Genomic DNA, 8,093 nt, shown 5'->3' with positions numbered 1-8,093 from the left:
TCCTATTCTTCCCAGTTCTTCGTGTCTGATGTCATTTCATTCCATTATAAGATCTATCTAGATTTCTTTTCCTTTTTAAAAATTTCTCCTTCCACTCACTAATTTCTCCTCCTCCTCTTCCTCCTCCTCCTCCCTTCTTTCCTTTCTTCCTTCTTCTACTGCTCCTCCTTCTCCTTCTTCTTCTCCTTCCTTCTTTTCCTGCTCCTCCTTTCCTCCTCCTTCTCCTCTCCTTCATTTGTTTTTATGCATATTTTAAGGCCCTGTGCACCCTTCTCCAGTCAATATTCCTCTAAGGTGTCTGAGTCTAGGGACAGTAGGGTGCTCCTATTACTCTTTCTTGTGGTATATATTGCTTGCTACTTGTTTTTGTAAGTAATAACTTGCTTGTGGATATGGCCTTTGTCTTCACATACTTACCACCTCAGTACAGAGCCAAGAGGCAAGTTCATATTATACACTCTATAAATGCTTACTAAGTTTATGGATTTTTGCTTGTGTGTTTGTCTCTAATGATAGTACTTTTCATTTCATGTATTTTTCCTTTTTCCTTTCTAGCATAGGATAGCCTCAAACTTGCTATGTAGCAGAGGAGGATGACCTTGACTTCTGACCTTCCTGCTTCCACCTCCTAAGAGATGGGTTTGCACTACATTTTCCCACAGTTTTTTTTTTTAAATTAGACACTTTCTCCATTTACATTTTAAACGCTATCCCACAGGTCCCCCATACCCTCCCCCTCTCTCTCCTACCCACCCACTCCCACTTCTTGGCCCTGGCATTCCCCTGTACTGAGGCATATAAAGTTTGCAAGACCAATGGGCCTCTCTTTCCACTGATGGCCAACTAGGCCATCTTCTGATACATATGCAGCTAGAGACAAGAGCTCTGGACGGTACTGGTTAGTTCATATTGTTGTTCCACCTATAGGGTTGCAGACCCCTTCAGCTCCTTCTCTAGCTCCTCCACTGGGGGCCCTGTGATCCATCCAATAGCTGACTGTGAGCATCCACTTCTGTGTTTGCTAGGCGCCGGCATAGCCTCACAAGAGACAGCTATATCTGGGTCCTTTCAGCAAAATCTTGCTAGTGTATGCAATGGTGTCAGCGTTTGGAGGCTGATTATGGGATGGATCCCTGGGTATGGTAGTCTCTAGATGGTCCATCCTTTAGTCTCAGCTCCAAACTTTGTCTCTGTAACCCCTTCCATGGGTGTTTTGTTCCCAATTCTAAGAAGGTTGCCCACAGTTTTTTAATGACTGGATTATAGCTTCTTCTCTAAGGCTTTGCAGAAAGGCTCTTGCAGAAAGTGATTTCTTTAAGTCACTTTGCCATTTCTTCTTCCATTTGTCTGTTGCCACTTCTTTTTTCATCCTTTCCATCGTACATGTCTTTCTTTGTATATTTCTAATCTTTCAAACATCAGAGTAGCAAGTGTTTTAGCTATTTCTTAATCTTTCATTATTAGATTTTTCTTTTTGTCTCTTATTTCTTCGTTTAAACTCCATCTTGCTAAGTGTGCATCATTAATATCTCTCCTTGAACTTCTCTGTTAGATCCATTACACTGGTAGACCTCTCTTGTTGCATTATTTTGGAACAGTGATAGTCACATGAGCCAGCCTGAGTAATCTAATGGAGTCATGAATTCACTTTAAGATGCAGACATCTTGGGTTTCACTTTTGTACTGGCATTCTAATTTCAAAACTATTATGCAATGCAAATCTCATGTAAGCATGCCTAGAATAACAAACTCTGGTGTGGCCCCCATGTGTGGCTTTTAACTCTTCAGCCAGCTCTGTGATTCTGCCTGAAGCCCTTGCACTCTGCTGTTCTATACCAGTAGCTTTTGTTTATGGTAGGACTGTACAGTAATCCATAGCTCATGATGCAGAGTGGAAAGACCATAGAAGGAAGAGGTTCACACACTTTTTGTTAGGAACAGTTGTTGATATAGGATTTTACACTTGTAGGTTTGCTCTAAGCTCAAATGACTACATAGAAACCCAACAAAAAACTCAATCCAGTTCTAGGTAACTGATCATTCAGACTTTCCTTCCAATTTGTATTTGACAGCATATGAATTTGCATATTTACATTTTAAATGTACAAAACTAAAATATTTTATTTAAGCCTTTGCTGAAATATTATTCCCCACTATGGTTAATCCTAACATCCCAATTTTAATGACAAGACTCCACTTCCCCTTGTTCCTAGTTCCCTTCCTTTTTATTTGTATTATTTCAGTATATAGTATTTTTCATCCTTAATGCTATTATCCATTATGTGTGCAGCCCTGTTAAAATAGAAATTACATGAGGGTCAGTTTGTTTTTATTCATTTTTAGTCACTAATATTCAACTTATAGTATCTGGCACTTATGGTATCGGGCACATATAATATCTGGCACATATAGCTAACCTTTATTTTATTAATGAATGGGAAGTGGGTGGACAAATGGTAGCATGTTCAAATCATTCTACAGAATAAATATCTATGATTTTTTATGTTCTTATATTAGAATGTTGAAAATGTGCTTTGCTCTTTCCAACTTCAAGCATGAATAGTTTCAAAGGATATTTATATTTGGTGTTCCCCTGTTGGGATGGCATCATATTTTAAAATTAAGCATGACCTTGCACATGCTCAGCATGAGTCCCTGAGTTTTGATTATTAACCAGTGGACACTTTCCAGCATTCCAAAGCACTGACCTGTGGTTACCATGTGAATATTTTATGAATAGTCCCTGCATTACCTAGTCCTCAGAATAGCCTACTCTTAACTATCCCTTCTGACTGGGTTCATGATTTATTTCTGAAATATGTATTCACTCACTGAGTATGTCTGATAGTGACTAGAAAGAATCTAGGGAAGCTATGAAAAACTACAGGTGAATTGACTTCAAGACAGCATGAGGAGAGTTGGACTCTACTGCTAAAGGGTTTGCCTTGCATGCCTGGGGCCCTGGGTTCCATCTCATGAACCACTAAAGAGTTAAAAAGAAAGAACAGAAATAAAGAAAACTGGCCAGCAAAGCATTTGATAGTGATTAGTAACAGGAAAACCAATCATTATATTGTATGATCCACTTACTATACTTTTTATTAAAATGTCTCTGATGTGGATTTATAAAGAAAGCAGGAAACTACCAGGGACCTGCACCGGAAAGATGAGGGTTGAGGAAGATATTCTGAGATCAGAATGGGGGGTGGGGGCGTGTCTTGAGTCAACTGCACTACACACAGAGATGGTGTCTCAAAGCCTGTGCTCTAAGTGGTTTTGAGGGGAGGGAATCAGTCAGAGCTCAACACATGCTGCTAGTGATCTTCCCTGAAGCTGTTGTATGACTCAGTGTTTAACTTATTTATAAGTTTTCAGTAGAATTCATCCATCCATTCATTCATTCATGGTTATTTAGTTGTTCTTCTTTCATACAATACATCTGAATTGCAGTTTCTCCTTCTTTCATTCCTCACAGTCCCTCCCCTTCCCCCACATCCTCTCTCCTCCAGATCTACTCCTCCTTTTCCCTTCAGAAGAGATCAGAATATCAACCAAACAGAACAAAACAAGTTACAATGAGACTAGGCACAAACCCTCATATCAAGGCTGGATAAAGCAACCCAGCAGGAGGTCAAGGGTCCCAAGAGCAGACAAAAGAGCCAGAGATAGCCCCTCTCCCACTGTTAGTTTTTTTTTAATTCATTCTTTGTGAGTTTTATAGCATGCACCAAATCTCACTCATCTTTCCCTCCTCTTGTACCCACCTTTGTAACACCCCCTCCCAACAGAGAAAAAGCGCTCCTTGTGGGAATTGCATTGTGTCACAGTATGTCCCACAGTTTACTATTTTGCTTTCAGTTTTTTGCTTGCAGATGTTCATTGCAATGATTCTTTGGTCTGGTACTAGGACCCCTGGCTTCTGCTACTCTATCAATATTGGAACCTTACTGGGACTCATCTCAGTTATCCTGTTGCTGCCCTGTGTTGTGGAGATCCTGTAGTTTTTGTTCTGTAGGACCAGCCCTTCATGCACTCCCTCTGGTTATCAATGGTGTAGATGTTGGGATGGGCCAATCCAAAGCCCTGGTTCTGAGCCTGAGAGATATCTGAACTGGTCAGTCCATCAGTCCCCCCTCCCAGGTCTCATGCCCTCCAGGCAGGCTCACCAGCAACCCCCACAAACATAGCCAGCTCTGTCTAATTTCTCAGGTGAGGTAGAGACCCCTCTCTCCCCAGTGTTGCAGATGGTGAGGGAGATAGCCAGTTCCCCCACTCTCCTGACCTGGGGACAGCATCTCTCCCTATTGCATGCCACCTCACAACAGAGAAGAGGTAGGGTCAGCTCCCTATGCTCCTGTCCTCTGACAGGATCATCTGCAACCCTAACATCCAGGGAAAGCTCTGCCATGCTGCCCAGGTGGGGTGCAGGGCCAGCTCTCCTGCCTGTCATAAGTGATAAGGGTCAAGGGTTAGGAAGAACATCTTTATCTCACCATGCTTCTGCACTGCAGACAAGTTGCTGGGCCAGCACTGCCATGATCACACCCTCATGGCAGACTTGCCTATACCCCTACCACCCAAGTACTATAGCTGATGAGGGACGGAGCCAGTTTTCCTGCTCTCATGACCCAAGGGCCAGATCTTCTGCCTGCCACAGGAGATGAGGACCAAGTGGGGAGGATGGTATCTCTCCCTCCAACACACCATCTCAAAGGAGACAAGTGGTAAGGCCAGCTCTCCCATGCTCAGGTCCTCACAGCTGGGTCACCTGCTACTCCCACAATGTGCTGACCCTCTCCTGTGTACTGCAGTTGTCTAGGAGCTGTGTCAGCTCTTCTGCTTTCATGCCTCTCCCATGACCAGCTTGCCCATGATGCCATATGAGAGGTGGGACCAGTTTTGCAGAGCCTACAGTCATCTTCATGTCCCTTGTTGCAGCCCAGAACAGGGACATCTGCTTGCCTTTGGGTGGCAACACACCCCTGTTGCTGCAGGGCCATGGGCCCATATGTGGCCCCTAGTAGCAGCACAGGCCTGTCATGGTCTCAGGTGACATCACTGGATACTCATAGGCTATTCCTCACTAGTCTTGAGAATCCAATTCTGCCTCTCATCATTGTGCCCACATCCCTCTGCTTCTCTTTCCCTTCAATTTCTACACCATTTCCTTGATTCTCTTAGTGGCATCCAAGGTCTCTAAGTGTCTTGGGTCATCTCAGGAATGGTCTCAGGAGTGCTATGCACCCTTTAATTATTATGTCACTGCACAGGGGTCATTTTGGCATGGTCTGCCCCCAAGACCTACATGTCACTGTATTCAGGGGGGTCATCTCAAGCTGGCTTCATGTCTGGGCCCCATACTGCCAGTCTGGTGGTCATCTCAGGCTTGCTACTGATCCAGGTCACCTGAGTGGCTCCTTGCAAGGGTTGTCTGTTTTGGCGGGGGTGGGGGTGTGTGTTTCCTGCCCATAGCCATTGGTCACAGGTGGGGTTCTTCTAGTTTCTTGCTTGCTCCCCATCCTGGAAGACTTTCCAGGCCTTCCTGGTACCAGACTGGTGATCATCTCAGGCTAGCTCTTTTGGGGGGGGGGTGAAGGAGGGGGAGGTTAGGCTACTCATCGTTCAAATGTTCATGGGTGAGAACACTGAGAGTAGTAGACATAGCCTCTTTTCTCTCTGCCTCCTACAGATGCAATGTGACACAGCAACCATACCTGCAATGACTAGGGGCAGCCCACTGTTAGTTTTTTAATAAAGATGTGATGTTATTAATTTCAAGTATCCTATTACTCATTTTCACTTAACTTTGATAATCTTCAGTATTTAGAAAATCATTTTCTTTCAGATCTACAGAGAGTCACAGGATCAAAACAAATAAACTGTAAAATTATTGTCGTAGAGGAATGATTGACAGTGAGTATTACTTTCTATGATACAACCATCGGGTTTTGGTGCATTGTAAATGGAACTTTGAGAAAATGATCTTTTAGTTTTATAATTGGAAAAGACTATATAGACTGTCGCTGAGACTGGAAGCAACATTTTAATATATTGATTGCTGCCACTTATTTATCCATTCTACTGATGGGTTCTCTTTCTACTTGCTTACATACACTTTTTTAAATGCACATTTTTATGTAAAGGAAATAAGATGAGCAACTAGCATTTTACTGCTTAGGGGCTACCCGCCAGTAATTGTCAAAGCTAAATAAAATAACCATAGGCTGAGTCTCATTTATTTTTAAGCTAGTTAGGAATACGTTTAAATTGGTTGTACTTCATTTTGCCTCACCTTACATGAGGCATAAAACCAAACTATCTGTGATAAGTTACCAGGTCCCAAAACTGTCCCCCAAAACGTGGCTTTCAAGTTACTAGCGCTTGTGAAGGCACACTCTCTCAGTGCTGATAGAAACAGGGGCTGCGGTTCTCCCAACAGCTGCAAGCTGTTCTGGAAAGCACAGCTTATACTGAGGCCTATGGAGAACAGCAGCCTAGTCTGGGTCTACTGAGTCTCCAGAACTCTGTCTGGTGAGAGATTTTGGCACAACCAAGCATGGCAGGACACAAGGGCCAGAAACTATTCGGGATGTCCGGGGATGAAGTCCTGAAGCTTCTCAGAAGTAGGGAAAATTGGAGAGGCCTGACTAGGACTGGCAAAGGCTGAACAAGAAGCCTTGAGCTGGCTGAACAGCTGGGTTGGGGCTAATGCAGCACAAAGTACAAACTGAAAGGTCCCAAGAGCCTAATAGATAAGGTATTGAATTTAAAGAACAATAAAAGAAAATGGAAGCAATATAAGAAAATAAAGTCCTTATGGAGAAAATTTGAAGTATATATATATATATATATATATATATATATATATATAATGGAGGGAAGCACAATGACACTCTGCATCTGGACTCTATATGATTTTGGTTCATTTATCAGCATACAAACGGCTATTTTTACAATGATTATGGTTTTGTATGTCTTCTTTGGGAGAGATCAGAAAAAGACAGACTTGGAGAAAGAAGACACTGAGAAATTAGATGAGAGATTAGAGACCATAAAACAGAGGTTGAAAGAATCTTTGAATCAAAATAGGGAGCCCTCAGAGGAATCCAATCTGGCACTTACAATAACATCAAAAACTGGAATTCCAGACAGCAAGGTTCCACAGGGGCTTGAGAAATTAGAAGGGCAGCCCATAGAGATGCAATGTGTTGAATAAAGGATCCAGATTCTGGCTATTGGTGCTAACTTAAAGGAAACATAAACCATGGATTGTGTGTTTCATTTTATAGAGTTTGGAGAATGGAGTTCTGTACATGTGTTGATATATCACACAGTTGATACATGTTTGGAGTTTCAGTGCACTTCTGCCTTGAGTTGTGACAGGGATTATTCTGAGATTGCTCATTTATTCGAGATGATGGCTGCTTTACAAATGCCTTTGCAGAGTAAAAGTGATGATGTTCCAACATATATTTGTATTAAATAAAATACAACAATTTTATGGTTTTGTGGCATGAAGACTATTCTGGATATAGCATACAGTCCTATAGAGCAAGCCAATATAAGAAATCCTAACAGGACTTTTTAGGAAATGTTCATAAACAAGGGGGCTATGAGTCTTCCAAAGACTATTTAAAATGTGCTTTGTTGATTTGCATGGACACATGGTACCTGAACTCAGGTAACCAGCCACATGGCAAAGTATAGGTTAAAATAAATTAGTATCTTTAGTTATGTTCTACTCAGAGTAGAGCCAAACTATATGCCCAAGGTATTTGTAACTATAATTTGAGTCTGAGTCTTATTTCTGGGAGAATGAGACTGGGAGGCAGAATCAGGAATTAACTTCAATAAAGAAGATAGACAGGAGTCCCTTGGAAATAAGTTGGTCTTTATCAGTGCAGACAACACACCCTCACTATGAAGACCCACAGGATTCATAAAGTGAACCGGGTATGATCTACTTCTCAAATGCATTGTAGTCAGTGGGCTAGTGGTTACCACTAACACAGAAACAGAAAACTACCTTATTATTATTTAGTAAAATCCAATTGAGTAGTATTACTCTAAAATGTATGATTTTTTTTTTTTTT

General features: G+C 41.9%; 1 non-coding gene across 1 annotated transcript; it reads right to left on the bottom strand.

Annotated features, from left to right (window-relative positions):
- Positions 1–5,602: 5,602 nt before the first annotated feature.
- On the bottom strand, positions 5,603–5,734 carry LOC115030516. The gene has a single exon (XR_003836108.1). It is a non-coding gene; the product is annotated as a small nucleolar RNA SNORA17 (small nucleolar RNA).
- Positions 5,735–8,093: the final 2,359 nt, after the last annotated feature.

The sequence above is a fragment of the Mus caroli genome, chromosome 2 (assembly GCF_900094665.2).
Source record: "Mus caroli chromosome 2, CAROLI_EIJ_v1.1, whole genome shotgun sequence".
Lineage (NCBI taxonomy): Eukaryota > Metazoa > Chordata > Mammalia > Rodentia > Muridae > Mus > Mus caroli.
This window is presented reverse-complemented; position numbering and strand designations above follow the sequence as displayed.